Source organism: Coturnix japonica, chromosome 9, assembly GCF_001577835.2.
Source record: "Coturnix japonica isolate 7356 chromosome 9, Coturnix japonica 2.1, whole genome shotgun sequence".
Lineage (NCBI taxonomy): Eukaryota > Metazoa > Chordata > Aves > Galliformes > Phasianidae > Coturnix > Coturnix japonica.
In genome coordinates this window covers 12,659,452-12,675,235 of record NC_029524.1, presented here as the reverse complement: position 1 = coordinate 12,675,235, position 15,784 = coordinate 12,659,452, and the positions used below count along the sequence as shown (strand labels likewise).

Below are 15,784 nucleotides of genomic sequence, written 5' to 3'. Positions count from 1 at the left end.
AGGCTGCCAGAATGTATCACTGCGCAGAATATACATTTCTAAGCAATGTGCAGGAGTAAGTCCAGTAAGTTCTTTGTTGTGGTTTTAAATAGCTGCAATTTCATTTTTTGATTCACTTAGCAGAGCACAGAGCTGCCTTTTGTTCCTCATGCGGTCAGACGTCGAAGCCCCATCCCCAGCTGTGCCTCTTGCAGGCCGGATTGCAGGAGGGGAGGCAGCAGAGTTGCTTTGCTGGTAGTTTTTCAGCTGGTGTAGACAGCTGTAAGTCAATTCAGGCCATAGTGACCGTGTGGATTTTATGGAGGTTGAGAATCCGGTCATGCAGCCTCTGTTGTAGTACGGAGGCAGCTCTGGGGATGGTTGTCCTGTTCTAGGTAGGCAAGAAAATACATGCCAAGTCTCTCTAAGCTAAAGAAAAGTGTGTGAGAACAAATAAACATCTGTGTTCAAGTACAAGAGAAGGCGATTACTGAGGAAATCTCTGAGTTTACAAGTAGGATTTTTTTATAGGTTCAAATCTGCTGTGGTTTCAGAGTACCTAAGGACACTTAAAATAATGAAACTCCAGACAGTCCAGCCCAAACACGCATGACACAGAGCAGCAAAGCAATCATTGTGCTTAGCACTGCCAATCAACTGGCTAATGCAACAGCTGCTCCGGGACTTTGCATTTAATTTTTGTCTGGATAATGATGAGGAACACAGGGTTAATGGCCTGTGTCCGGTTTCCCTCCAAAGTGCTTTATTTGCACTTTGTGGCTATTTTTCATGGTTCTTTGCAGCAGCTCAAAAATGTGAACTGACCTGAAGGAATCAACAATGAATGCTTAAAAAAAAAACACACAGAAAGAAAAGCTGGAAAGGATGTTGCTTTCTAGCTTCTCTCATGAACACCTTGTACTCAGATTCTCTTTGATTAAGTAACCAGCAAAGCCTATTCACATGTACTCCAATTAAAATTTAATGAAGCAAGAGGATGTATTCATATATGCTGACTATGCGGGAGGAATAGATTCCAGTAACTCAGCTCAGCAAGCCCTTGCTTAGCATTCAGGGCTTGGTTTACTAGAAAGCTCCTCTGTGGCCATTGAGCTTGTCTGGCACAAGCAGCCCTCCAGATCTGTGTTCTTGCAGTAACAGAGAGAGGCGGTGATGGCTTATATAGGAAGTAGGCTGGCTGTTTTGTATGGCAGAGCTTTGGGGTGAAGCCTGGCTTGGCTGATTGCAAGGGTGAGGCAGGGCTTCTGTCCTAATGCACTCCATAGGAAGGGCTCTGGGAGTTGCTGGATGCATGCATTAGTTACATCTGCCGTGGTGTCAGAGCTCCCGTCAGACAGCAATTGAATGAGTGGAGCGTCATATAGCAGCAAGGGAAGCCCTGTCGGCCCTGATTTATAGGTCGGGAAACTGCTGCTCAAGTGGAGGCTGTATGACAACTTAACCAGAGTCAGAAAATAGCCAGGCTTTTAGTGCCTCTGCCTGTGCTGCAGGTTCACTGGCCAGTTGTTTTGGTGCTTGCATTCCCAAAGGATTATCGCCCTGCTTTGCACAACATTTCGCTTCTAAAAACCTTGCTCCCACCAGTGGGGAATGCACAGATGTCTGCTTAGGCAACAAAATTACTTTCCAGGAGTGGTGCAGAGCCATACTTACTTCCTCAGTCTGTCTTCCCTGTGTTTCTACCTCTCGGTCTGCTACAGAGCTCCTGCATCATCTTGTAGCCAGGGACCTTGAAGGAGTGGTGCAAAAGGAACTCAAATGCACTTTAGCATCGCTGCAGTGAGAATGATCAGCTCCTGCAGGGACTGACATCCCTCCTGAGTGGATTGTGGCTGTGGGGTGATGCGGCGCAGCTCTGTTAAAGGGCATTTTTGGATGCGCAAAGAAAGATCCTGCTGTTATCTCCACTTTTAATAATAGCCTGGGCAGCAGAACGGAAATGCTGTGGTGGAATTTGCCTTTGGTGCTGACCCTTGCATGACAAGTGAGACCTCCTCATCCCCAGACCTTTGTTTCGCCTATAGCCAGAACACAAAGCAGCACTTCATTGCCATGGCTGGTTGTTCTGAGCCGGGCTTGACTCAGTGGCAGAGCTGCAACAGTATTTCACAGCGTGTACTTGCTTTCCAGTTAGTGTCGTCCGCAGTCCCCATTCAGACCCGCAAAAGCCCTCACTCTCTTTGCTGTAACAAAGCACTGCAGAAGCCTTCGAGGGAAGATGTGAATCTGGAGCCGAGATCTTGTGCTTCTTTTTTGGCCTTGAAAGCTGCCCTTGGAACAGTAAGCGTGAGATTTCTCTTGAAACCTTCTTTGTGTGCTTTTCTGAAGACGTGGCTGGAAGGAGAAGACCTGTCGGTTGAGCTCTGAGTAAGAAACCTATTGGCTCTGGGTATACTGGGGACATTATTTAAGGTCAGTTGATCTGCGAGAAGGCATGACTTATCTAACGCAGCCTAAGGTTAGTTATGCAACAGACGGGCTGTTCTTCGTTGTGAAGAACAACTTCAGTGTGTGCCTGTGCAAATCAAAGGTCTTGCTGAAGGCGGGTTGTGTTCTGGCTGGAAGCCACTGGGTGTCCTCCTCTAGTGATTTTCCTTTTGTAGTTACCACTGAAGAAATCTGTAAAGGTTTCCAGTGGGAAGGCACTCAGCAGATATGTGCTGCAGGAGCAGAGCTGCTAGGAGAAGTGTGCTTTGGGTGGGGGTGTTGGGACCACGAGAACGTGGGATGGCTTCAGAGCAGACTTTGTTTCTTTCTCTTTTCCTCTGAACATGTCTGTGTCGTAGCCCATCTCACTGGACTGTCTAGACGTCAGCGTAAGGCAGCGTTTTTAAGGCAGGCACCAAAGAGGGTTGTTTTCTGCCTTCTTCTAAAAGAAGAGATATAACCGTTTGCCATTTGTGTTGGTTTGAAATAGGAGATTTGCAGTGTGGCAATGATGCTTCCTTTCATGGAGAAACTTTCTTCCCTCTCATATGGAAACATGCTACCCAGAAGTGCCATTCTTTCTCCTAAGAGACTCAGCATCAGCCAGCAAATCAAAGAGAGAGATTTTCCTTTAATGCTGGGATTGGTCTGCTGAGCAGTAGGAGAAAGCAGATTTGGGTTGATCCCTTCTGCCTAGTGAGAAATACTAGTGCACAGCAAAGCACAGTTTTCAGCAGTGTTGTCATGGCAGTAGGAAGCATGCAGCCAGTGGTGTGGTGGTCCTCGTGGCTGTGTCTGAGTGCCATTGGATTGGGATGCCCTGGGGTTGGGGTCGATGTTCGTATCCCCCCTACTGCAGGTCTGGACTGGGGACCAGAAAGGTTTCTTCTACTGGTCTACTACTCTGGAAGTATTCTGGGTGGTTCTCCCTTTGAAGCATGTGAAGGTGTTGGTTAATTAGGGGCTTCCTTTGCTTCACAAAATCAGATTTCTCCTTCCCCCCCCATCAGCATCCAAAGTGATTAGCAGTTTCTGTAAATCCAGGCGTATGGATTTTATGAGGACCCCTGGCTGTCAGGGCTGATTGTGCTCTCCCCAAGTGTTTCTTAAGTAGTAAAGAATCAATGTGTCAGGAGGGACCGTGCCTGACATCTATTAATTATAGTGTCCCCTTATGTCTAGTGTACCAGAAAGGGCTCTGAAAGGCAACCCCTTTGCCCTGGCTAATTGATAGAAAAACAAATAGGCACAAATGAAAGTCAGCTGGTTCCAAAAGAAAATGAAATTTTCTAGTTGGAATGGGAAGGAACAGCGATGAAAGGAAATAAAACAGACGGTAGCGTGAGACATTTGGCTGTAAGAGATCCAGTAAATAGTCCCATCAAACCCACCGTGCCCCATCCCAGGTGCTGGGGAATGAAACACGTGCTAACACTGCACCAAAGGAAGGCACTGTTGTTCATGCCTGGGAGCTCTCAGATGAAGGATAATTGCTGTTTTCTTCCTATAGACCGCAGAGGAGGTGATTTTGAAGCTTTACCATGCAGGCTGCTGCAGTACGTATTAAGCTGGATGTGACATCAATGTTAAGAATTGTGGCAAATGTGGTTACAGCTTTGGGATTCCTTATATTTACTTTCTAGGGAACTAAAATTCAAGGCAGCTTTATGGCTGTCACGAGAACATTGTCAGTTTCCAAAGAGTTGGGTAAAAGTGCATTGACCTTTACCTAATATGTCCATATCCTATTTTCTGGGTGTTCCCAGTCAGAAAAATTAGGATAAACAAACTTTTTTGTTAGAACAGTAAAGTTATGTAACTACAAGATGACTTCTGTTGTTGTTTTTTCCCCTCCCAAATAAAGATAGTGATTTGTTATCCAAGAGCAGAAGTTTTCATAGCAATTCCTGTTAAGAGCTGAAGTACGGATGTAATAACAGCACGCGCCATCTGCCACCAGTGGTGTGGGAAGAGCAAACCCTGGGCTGCTGGAACAGCTGCAATCTGTAAATCGCAGAGATGCTGTGGTGCTTCATATCCTTCTGCAGTGCTGAGTGTGAAGCAGGGGAGGAGAAGGGGTTCTGCTCATCCATCCCTGAGCGTGGGACTGGAACGGGGTCCCTTCCCATGGTGCTTCTGGATGATCTCTTCCTTCTTATGTTCTTGGATTTGTGTTCAAAAAGAAAGCTATCTCTTCCTTCCTAGGACTGAGGATCCTTCTGAAGAGCCGTGGTGGATCTCTTGCTGCCCTAAAAGACAAACAAACACACTTTCTGCTTTTTAAAATGTGTTTTGCTCAATGTGTTTTTCTGTCAAATTGCAGTTCCCTCCAAAGCATTTTTCTTTATATAGAAAATGGTGTTTCACCTCTCAGGCCTTTGTTAAGAGCTATTCTGCCAGCTAAATGCCAGTGAATTAAAAGGAAACAGAAATAAGAAGAAAAAGAAGAAAGTAATATATTAGGATATAGATTTTAGTTGACCATTTTGATCCAAGGTAGAACAATTCCTTCTCTCTTTTGGATGTTGTGATGTTCTGGAGATGACTGCCCTGCTATATTTTGTCTCACAGGACATTGTATTTCTTTAATGTTGTCCCTGTGCATGAGGATGCTCTCCTTGTATTGAACTCGGCTGCAAAGCATAAAATAGAGGCATCCACTTACTACATGCTGTACAAAATGGTAGAACCTTGCAGCAAAAATGTTTTCTTGTGGAAGAGCTATCAAAGGAAGCAGGCTGCTTTCAGGCTACAGTACACTCATATTTTATTCTATGTATATATTTAATTTTTTATTCTATAGTACTGCAGGCAGTAGTTGCGGCCCTTACCTTGAGGCACTGCCTGGAGGAAGGAGCTCTGCAGCCTCTCTGAGGGCTGCACTGCTAGAATCTGTGCTCCCTTTTGCCCTGTTCCTTGCTCTTGGCTACGGAAGAGCTGGGTCACCTCTGCAGGACCCCTGCTAAAGGAACATGCTGCTGAATTTGGCACCTCAGCTTTTGGAGCTGATCTCTAAAGATCCCAGACTAACGGGGTCACTTCAGACATATCTGTCAATAAAAGCTGCTCTTCCAGATTCTTGCCCAGAGAGGCCAGAACCACTGCGCACACACTGAGCTGATGCCAGGCACCGTTAGTGCTGGGATGGCTGGGGAAGTTTGGGCATCTCTGGGGGTGCTGCAGGATGTGAAGTGAACCTTCACCCCACCTGCAGTGCTCCAAATCCTGCTCAGGTTATTGGAGAGGGAAGGTATTTGCATCCAGCAGTGCTGGTCAGTGAATTTTCCTGAGGGAAGGAGTCAGAATAGGTTTTCCTGGCATCTCTAATGGCTGGTTGTCAGAGCTGGTGTTGTGTTGCAGGTGAGAATCTCTTTTGCTTAAGGAGGCTGTGATCGGTTGGAGTTAGGTCCTGCTTCCTGAGAGCTGTGTGAGAGCAGTGTGACTTCAGCAGAAGTTTTATTATCACATTAGTTTCCATAGAGATGTTTGGAGCCATTCCTGGCACTGGGTTAAGCTGCAGCACCAGTGTGTGTGAGCTCCATGCCGGTGCTTTGGGGAGGGACTGGCCAGCTGATGGCTCTGCTAAGGTGCTGGTGCAGGGGAGAGGTCACATTAGAATAAATAAATCTGTTCCTCTGGTCTTTTTGCCACATAGGATCTGTCTTTGTGGGGGGCTTCTTTGGAATGCATTCAATGTCATCAAACTGGGAGAGATCCCTGGGTCTGGAGAGACTCTTGCATGGAGAAAGCAGTGGGGAAACTGAGTGTGCTTGACACTGGGAATGCTGGAGCTCCACAGTCATTCTGATCTATTATGATTTATAAGAATGCTTTGGGTTTAGTGCCTACCCTCAATGTAAACATTCGATCAAATAATTGAAAAGCATGTTTTGAATTCCCTTGTGTTAATCCAGATTTACCTGCTGCCATTTCCCAAGTACTGGGGCTATTCATAGGGGGTACCGGAAGGTTTCAGCAGTCCTGCTCCAGCTTGGAACCAAGTAAGCCATATTTATACAGTTCCTCTCTGTACTTCTCTTTCAAACACATCCTTTTTGGCATGTTTGGCAACAACATCAGGTAAAGTCACTTCATGGCACGAGTGTCACAGTTGCCACTTTGATTCCCGTGGCTGTGGTTGTAATGGCTTTTGCTGTGTGCTCTTAGGCTTCTCTGTTACTGGCAAGGAGGGGTGGAGGAATGCAACTTGTGGGGGATTATGTACACCCGTCACAGCCTTTTTTAGATCACAGTGCTTGACCTCTTACTTATCCCGTAAAGGAGCCTCTCCAGCAGTGGCTAATCCCAGGGTTTATGCAGGCAGGCTGAAAGCCAGGTCCTCCGGGTGGGTGCAAGATGCATCAAGGCGTTCAAATGATTGTGTCCTGGCTTGCCTCAGCTAATCTGAGTTGAAGCAACTGGAGGACTGGGTAACGCACTGTTATGCCACCAGTGCTCAATCGATGCCAGAAAGAACATGACAGTGTTATGACCATTAAGAATATTTGTGTGCAGAGTGCAAGGCAGCTCCAGAGAGGTGCAGAACTGAGACATGGAGAGTCCCTGTGTCAGGCTTGGACTCCAGAGCTGATCAGATGATTTGTCATAGGATTGACATGTTTGCCGTGGGCAATTCTCTCTTCCTCATCAGAAATACTTAATTTTCTGGTTGTTTTGCTATTTTTATTGTTGGATTGATGTTCATGTTGTAACAGAAGGTGAAGTCCCTCTCCGGGACCTTCAGTGTGGTTGACAAAGATGCACTTCTCTGAGAGTCAGAAGCAGCGCAGTCAAGGATCCTAGAGTGGAGCACGTGGCTGTAAACAGCAGTCTGGAAAATGAACTTCTCTGGCTAAAATATCAGTGCTCTCATCTGTTGTATAGAGGGTCAAACTGCTATAAATGGCACGATTCAGTCTGACGCGGGAGCCAGCCGATTACCCATCTGCACTACTGGCAGCGTCCTTCCAGTTGAGAAGGGTTCTTAAGAAATTTTTGCTTAGATTAGAAGAATTGCATTCATGCTCCGCAGCAGGGACCCAGAAAAAAACCCCAACAACAACCTCGTTCTAAATATTTTGATTACTTTTGAAAATGATAATAATCTAATCATAGCAAATAGCACAATATTGATGTGTAAACAGAGGTTCAAATGTTGCTCAGTGATTTTACCCGCTGCGTGTAGTGTCGTGGGACCCCCTTCATAGATTGCAGCCCAATTCTAGTTGCTTTTTCAAACACAAAATCAGTCCTTTTCTCCAAAGAAAAGCTTCTTAATGAGTCTGTGTACACAGAAGCATGCACGGATAGACTTGGTGATGCCTTCTTCTGTGAATTCGTGCTGCATTACCGAGGAGAGCGTTGTTGGCAAGCTTTCCAGTATTCGTAAAAGGTCTGCACAGGGTGATAAAATCTTGTTGTTGGGAAAATTGGGCTAATTTGGAGATTGAGGGGCGTGAGAACAAAAGATGCTTTACTGTAAATTGTAGGTAGATAACAACAGAAACTCAGATATTAGAAGAAACTGGGTATCGCACAAACCACACACTTTCACATCACTAAAACAAGAGCTGTGCTCGCATAGAAACACGAACCTCTTTGCAAACCGCAGAAAGTAAAAGGGAGCACTCCTGTTTCATTATTGATCTAATTGCTCTTTTCTTGATATGAGAATAGATATGAAATGCTCTTGAATATTCCAGCATGCACAAAAAAAGACTGTCATTTTTGGAAACTTTTAAAGGCGCAGCACACACTGACAAATAGCGAGTCCATTTAGTGCGGAGAGTTACGACTGGCTGCTTAATGCCACCTAAATTGTTCTTCTGGAATGGAATATATTAGAGCTTTGGTGAGAACTTTCCACTCCGGAGTGATATTAAATGAATGTAGTTTAGTCCATGTTTTACGGTGACTAATCAGTTTTGGATGCTCAGCTGGTGCAGTCTTTACATCTTATTTTAAGGAAACCATCTTCTGAAAACTGAGCACTTTGGGGAGCCTCTGTGTTGGGCATCCCCAAAGCTCCCTTGCATCCCAAATGGAAGGCTCTCCCTTCCAAACCAGATCCATGGTTCTTCGTGGTCTTTGTAAGGTCTTTCCTTTGGTTTTACAGTTCCATTTAAGACCAGGTTTTCCATGTATAATGTAAATGTGGGCCTGAAGACTTGTGCGAAATGCATTTGATTTTAAAAACTTGTCGTGTTTGTGTGTAAGAACAAACATGCATAGGAATGAGGTTCCTGGATCAGCCCAGCGAGGGCTGGCTGAGGTTCAGAGATCTTAGTCTGGCGAGGTGTGCATGTCTGGGGGGGAGCTGTGAAGTTGAGCGTTGGGCTGTGCTCACCTCCGTGTTTCACAGCACTGTTTCATCTGTGACCCCTACCAGCTTTGCTGCTCTCTCTGCCAGCACTTCCAGCTCTTTGCTGCGGAGCTGGGTGAGATCTCAGTGTGAGCTGCCAGAGGGATGGAGCTCAAGGGCTCTCCTTGGAGCTTTGTGCTCTGGTGGCACCAGACAGGCCCCTTCTCCCTTGGTTTGTGCTGTTCCCTGAGCATCTCTATCAGTGGTCTGTGATGCTGCATGTTTGTGAAGGTAGCTTTGGATTCTTGGCTAGAACTGCACAGTGCTTGCTTTTGTAATGCACAGCTCATCCTAAGCACCCAAGGAAAAGGGTGAGAGAAGCAAGATGCAACCTTTAATAAAATGTTTTTGAAGCACTTTAGTTCCTTTAAGAACTAATTTTCACTTCCTGAAGTCTTCAGCACTTCAGAATGGTCTAGAGACTTGCAGAAAAGGTCACTTCCAACAGTAACTAATAATAAGAGGTGGAGAGGATGAGGGACTTCTCTCAATAGCTCGTTCTTTAGACATCTCAATGACTTGTTTGATGAATCAGCGATGAATCTTTGCCTGGATCCCCTGGCAATTCACTTTACCTGTAAATCATGTTCGTCTCATTGTAACTTTCCTTTCTTGCTTATTGATTTTTTTATTTTTCTTTTCCCTCCTCAATAAAAAGAAATGAATTTGTTCTATTGAAACCAAGATGAGGGCGAGTCTCTGACTTGCAAGAACATGACTGCGTGGTTGGAGAGAGGTCACTTGTACAGGGCAGCGACTCGGCCGTACTTGTCCAGATCGATGCTTTACCGTGTCTGTTCCTTTTAAGGGAATTTTCCCTTCAACTGTCGTGCAGTCCCAAGGCACTAAAGACAAACTTGCACAAACCCATCCAAACGTCAGCCTGTCAGAAATGCAAAGAACGTGTTGGCTTTGGGTCTCTGTTGCTGAGCCAGTAGAAGAGGAGGTAGACATTTGTTTTATAGGCAGATCAGACCAAGCCCTGCTCTGATTTGTTTGCATTTGTGCGCAGAGGTTTTTTTGTTTTGTTTTGTTTCTAGAATGGCAACTGAATATAGAACACAGTGTGGGAAAAGATCAAGTTAAGTTCCTTTCAGACAAAGCTTTATCAGACACTTGCCAAAAAAATAAAAAGAGAGAAAAAGAAAAAGATGATGATTTTGTTCATTGTTTCCTCAGCACTCAGAGCAGCCACTGCTTTTGAGTCAAGGTGAATTGTTGATGAGCTTGTAGGCTTAAATGGATGTTGCCAAGATGCAAGTAAACACTCTGCAAACCTCCAGATGCTGCCAGGAGGAGAAACAAATGTTTGATGCTGGAAATGTGCAGACTGCTTGTTCAGGGCCCCTTTTCTGAAGGATTTCTGAACTTCTTGTTTGTGGACATTTCATGCCAAAGGCATCGGTTTGGGCTGAGTCTCTGTTAAAGAGTGCTGTAGCAAAAGGCCTCCTCTATCTGCAGTGAAGTGACAGCAGGAGCTGTGCTGGGAAGGTTGAAGGGGCAAAGGAGAGAGGGTGACAGCAGTGCTTTGATCAGGATTTCAGCAGAGCTGGTGATAGCCAACGCCAGCATTCTGAAGGTAGCAGTGTTAAGCAGTAATAGCTATATGTTGCCTTCCCCCAGATTGCTTCTAGTTGAGGAGGGATATTGCTGTGCATCCAGGACAGGGGGATGCTGAGCTGGGGAGAAGTGATTCACCCTAAGCTCCATGGAGAGCTCTGATCCCTCAGTTCTCTGGTTGAGAAGCTGGAGAACATCAGAACACACACATTGTCTTTCCATTCTTTTTGTGGCCACGCACTGCCAAATCCAGCATCGCGTGTGCCTGGTTTTCAGGTACTCAGCCCACGTAATGCCATGTTGAATCATATGAATCAAGACCAAACCAACTTCTACTTTCCAGGAGCAAAGTCCTGTTCCCTTAGGAGGATCCTGCCTTCCTGAACTCCCAGCTCGATGATGTTCTTCCCTCCTTCACAAACCACAAGTGGTGCTGCCCCAACTACCCATCCAGAGGTGATGATGTTTCAATTACAGCTGGAATGGTTCCTGCTTCTCAGCTTGCAAGCCACTTTGGCATCCTCTGGGACAGGACGTATCGTTGGCTGTTTGTCTGAGCCAGGATTTTCACCATGTTTTACTTCTGTTGCTCCTGGTAGACGCGTCAGTTTTCATTATATCTTCAGATAAGGGTCGTGTGAAGTCGGCTTCTGTTTTGTTTTCTCACCAGAACAGTGATTCATATTCAAATTGAAGTGCTGTATTGCTCTAAGCCAACCTTTTCCCCATGTGCTAATGGGAGGAGAGGGAGACACAGGCGTGGTCTGAACAGAATTATTTTTCTCCCGCTGCATTTAGAAACTTTCCAAGTGTTTTTTTGGGAAAGCACGGGAACTTAATTGCCTGGCATGGAAGAATCCTGGTCTTGTATGTTTTAAGAAAACAAGATAAGCCCAAATCTGATGGTGTCTGTTTAAACAGTCATATGCTACCAGCAGTATTGTCCAAAAAAAAAAAGGGGGGGGGGGGAATTTAACGTTTCCTTTGAACTTGGTGGTTTTTTTTGGTCTTATTTGTTAATGTGGTCCTGTATTCTGTCTTTGTTCATGATGTTGGTTTGTAAGTTGCTCGTGCTGTGTCTTGTGGTATTTTCTGTGGCATCAGCTCATGATCCCCACTGCTGCTTCAAGTGTTCCTCCGAAGAGCTGGTTGCCACCAGGAGAGCTGCACAGTCTTGCACACATTTCTCATCTCGTTAGAAATGAATGCTGGCTAATACAATTCCAACTTGCTGGGGAACTTAATGACAGGTACTCTAAAGTAGGGTGAGCAGGTGCTAGAATTCCAGCTGTGGGTTTGTGCATACCTGTGTTGCTTTGTCACCTGCAGCTTGAAGTGAATGGCAATGCAGATCTCGTGGAGCCTACAGCTTGGCCTGCGAGCATCCAAACTGAGCTGATAGTCTACTGCATGGAAACCTATTAAATCAGGGTGAATATTCTCGCTTTGGTTAAGATGACCTTAACCAGTGGAGCCTACCCAAGAGATTTGCTGTGGTTTACACCTACAGATCTGGCCATGTGGAATGATCCCTTCCCACTTACTGTTTTCATTCACAGAGTCTGTGTGAAACTGATTGAATATTTTTAAGGTGCCTTGAGGTTTTTAAGTAAATACGGTGCAAGAAGAGACAATGATGCTTTTAAAAGTGACACCTGATGAGCTGCTAAATCTTGGAGAGTCAATGGACTTTAATGGAACATCCGTGGCCATATCCTTTGTGTTGATTTGGCACTTCAGTTGCACTAACAGGATGTAGACATTGCAAGGATCAAAAATGTTATGCGTTTTATGATGGTGGAAAATTGCAATTTAAATGCACTTCCAAGGAGGAAGACCGAAAACCTATTGACAGGTCCTCATAGCTGACTGCAGGTTTGTTCACTGCTGGAGAGCTGGTAACAGATGTGAGGCCTTGCTTACATGTCACCTAAATGCTTTCTGACTTAAGAGCGTTTGAACTGGAATCACTTGCAATTAGCATGGGCTTGGCAGAAACTGGCAGAGCAACTGTTTGCATAGAAACTGTATGCACAGCCCTGATGTGCCATGGGGAAAACTGATGGCAATATGTAGCTCCTGCATCGACTTGAGGTGGTGTCTGTGCAGTGACTGAGCTCACAGCAGCTGATGCCCATGATGGCACACCAGTGCCTCTACAAGCAAGAGCACAGCTGTCTGTCTGCTGTACCTAGTCCGGCTCACTTGAATGTTACGGTCTTTAACACACATAGCATAGAATCATTAAGGGTGGAAAAGACCTCTAAGATCATCTCACACAACCGCCACACTTGGCTTATCATAGCCTTACTTTTTCCAGGCAGCTCTTGGTGTTTTGGAGTTTTTAGCTGTGTTGCTTGTGAAAATTAAAATCAGTGCATAATCCTGGGAGATGTGGCTGTTGTTCTGCTCTTAACAGTCTCCTCTGCTTGGATGGGGGAGTTCCCACTGCAATCAGGCTGGTGCAGAACACAACCTGTTGTAGACTGAAATGACCTGACTGGGATCAATTGCCCAATCAACACAATAAATTACATCTAACCGTTTCTTAAGTAGAGGAATTAATGAGGACTAGAGGGCACCTGCTGCCATCCCCAAAAGCCATGGGGCTGCTCAGAGGCTGAGGAAGGTGGATCTCGCCTGCTCTATGGAGCCTGGGAGCTTGTGAGTGGGTGGCGTGGGAACTGGGGACAATTTAGAGTTTGTTACAGGGATGCAGAGTTGCTCCCTGGGGCAGAAAAATAAAGGTATGGTTCTTGGCCCTAGAACGAAGAAAGCAAGACGCTGTGGACTTGTTGCAACCCGTGCAGTCTGCGAATGTTTTCTTCTTGTCAGATGCTGCTGTCACATAAGTAATTTCATTGCCAAGGGGAAGGGAATGAACTAATGAGGTGGGAGAGAGGGCTGCGTATTGAAGGGCTGTGTGTTGTGAAAGTCAGCGTGCCAAATGTGTGGCTCTTCACTTTCTGTCTCCTGCAGTGTTTGTCTGTATGATTTGGGGTGTGTGGGAAGGGGTGGTGGTGCAGGGGGGATCGGTCTGTTCGGATAATGCATTATGCATACCATGCCTGAAATTAGCCCTTAAAATAGCACGCTCCACATCTTAGTAACGTATTGAATACACCTTGATAAGAAACAGTCTGATTGAAGTATTGAGTTTATTGTAGTGGATCTACTGTGACTCATCAGGAAATGGAAAACATTGAGCCAGCCTGTCCCCCCCCACCCCCCCCAGCCTTTTTGGAAGAGACGAGAATTAGTCTTAGATGGGAAGTAATTAATTGTTCTGTGATCGTCATAAATAGGTACCAAAGAACAAGCTTGTATTGAAGTATTTATATCCTAATCCCTGTCTTGTGAGCCCAGCTATCAAGAGTCTCCATCAGACAGAGACAGTAAAAAGGAAAATTCAGTGCAGTGAGCAGCTTCCACCTACATGTGTTTCAGTAAGACAGGATGGAGGTGAGCTGGTAGGCTGCGTGCTGTAATAAGCCATTTGCTAGGATAATGGCTGCAGGCTACAAATGCTGTTTCTACTTAGTCTGTCTATTCAATGCAAACATTAAAAAAAAAAAGAAAAAGAAAAACCTTCATCTCTGTGAAGTCTATAATACTCTTAATCCCCAGCGTACTTCATGAATATTAACTCAGTGCATGTCGCAACACCCCACATAGGCAGACAATATGTATGTCCAGCCTGCTTCATCTGTCTGGGAAACTGAGGCAGCAGGAAGGACCTTTAATTGAGGCTGCAAGTCTGGCTTGCCAGTGAGCAGGATGGAGCCTTCAGTCCTTGGTGGGAGAGTGGGAATTCTGCCCTTCAGGGACCAATCCCATACACTTTGGCTTTCCTTTGGAGAGATTTGCTGCCTGCTGCTGTGGGCAGCACTGTCCTGCAGGCTGTCGGGAGGCACGGTGGCACATCTGGCAGAGGTGCAGTGTGAGGGTATAAAGAGGCACAGTAGTGTCTCTCTGACTTAGGGAGTAGCTGTAACCTCTTTGTATCTGCCTGACTGGGGGGTGCTGGGCAAAGAAGAAAGAAAACGAAGACGATCAAATACTTGTTTAAAAAGCTACACCCAGAAAAAAGGAGCTTGATGGCTTTGTGTTTGTCTGCAGTGAAGTCATGGCAACAGAGCACTCATTTAGCAAAATTAACTGTTTCCCTATCTTAAAATAAAATAAAAAAAAATAAAAATCAAATGAAAATGATGCAAGGGAACATCCTTTTATCTCAACCAAATGAGTCCATTTGTGCCAAAGCAAAGGAGTCATCCTGGGGAGTTTGCTCCTGAGAGCATGTACTTTATTAGAACAGAATGTAATAGTTGTCCCAGAGCCATAACTATAGGAGCCTGATGCCATAGGCGAGCACTTTCAGTAACAGAAAAACCAAAGCTAGCTTCCTACACCTGTATAATGTTGAGATATACAATTTGGAGCATGATTTTAAGCTCTTGGTTGCTTGGGATTTCGGCTCAGTTAAGCTCTGGATACAGCTTTCAGAAGGGCTGTTATTTCTCTGGGGTTCCTTATGGGAAGTGCTTACTTTCAAAAGTATTTAAGCACCAAGGGACAAAAAATACTGATGCTGCATCCCTTTAGGTGTACCCAAGCCCTTGTAATAATCAGCTGCCTCCGAGTCCTTTGGATGTGAATATTCTTTGCGTGTAAGAGTCCTTTTTTGCTCTTAACTTCAGTAGTATTTGAAATAATTCTTGCACAAACCCCGGAAATAACACTTCTGTGCTACTTTTGTTTTGATTTTCACTGCCCATCTCCGGCTCTGTGGAGCAGGACGTGATGGTGAACCGCATGGTGACGGTATTGGTAGGCATGAAAGCTCGGTATCTGTCACCGAGATGCTCATATTTGGAATTCAGAAATTGTTCATCTTAATAGTGAGCAGGGGCAGGCTCCGAGGACAGTATCACAACTCAGACCCGTTGCTTGAGAGGCTTGGAAAATGGTGTTTTTGTTGAGTAGTATTTTCAAATCAGATCATGTTTGATGTTGTGGCTCACTCCTAGGGATGGGACTTAGGCAATGCCGTCTAGTTTCCGTGAAGCTGTCAGTGGAGATAAAGAGATTCTAGGGAACTAAGCATTATGGACCACATTTTTAGGATAATTCAACAGCTACTACAGGTGCTCGGAGCCCCATCCAGCCTGACCTTGAAACTTGTGCCTTTCCCTTGCGAGACGGACTTGAGTTTGAAGAAAGGAAATGGAGAGATGTGCAGTTGGATGAGTTTGATCAGGCAAGGAAAGTTTGGATTGTACAAGAATTTTACACCTAGGTAGATACCTTAGACATTGTTGTGGAAGTCTTCCATGTTAAAAAACAACACCTGATGGTTTTTCATAAGGCATCTCTTTCAGGAGGGACCACACAGGAGTAGTGGTGCTGGATTCTGATTGTCCAATGGGGCACAGA

The 15,784-nt window shown here is 45.3% G+C and overlaps 1 protein-coding gene across 14 annotated transcripts in view; it reads left to right on the top strand.

The window, feature by feature from the left end:
• Window positions 1-15,784, top strand: part of LPP (LIM domain containing preferred translocation partner in lipoma) — a 306,103-nt gene that overhangs the window by 63,637 nt on the left and 226,682 nt on the right. Inside the window, exon 1 of one of the 14 annotated variants that reach the window (XM_015871625.2) lies at window positions 2,042-2,367. The exons of 12 other annotated variants lie outside the window; for them this stretch is intronic. The gene's annotated coding sequence lies outside the window, so the exon portion shown is untranslated. Of the gene's footprint in view, window positions 1-2,041; window positions 2,368-15,784 lie in introns of those variants that run through there. One more of the 14 variants, XM_015871624.2, reaches the window with a different exon arrangement.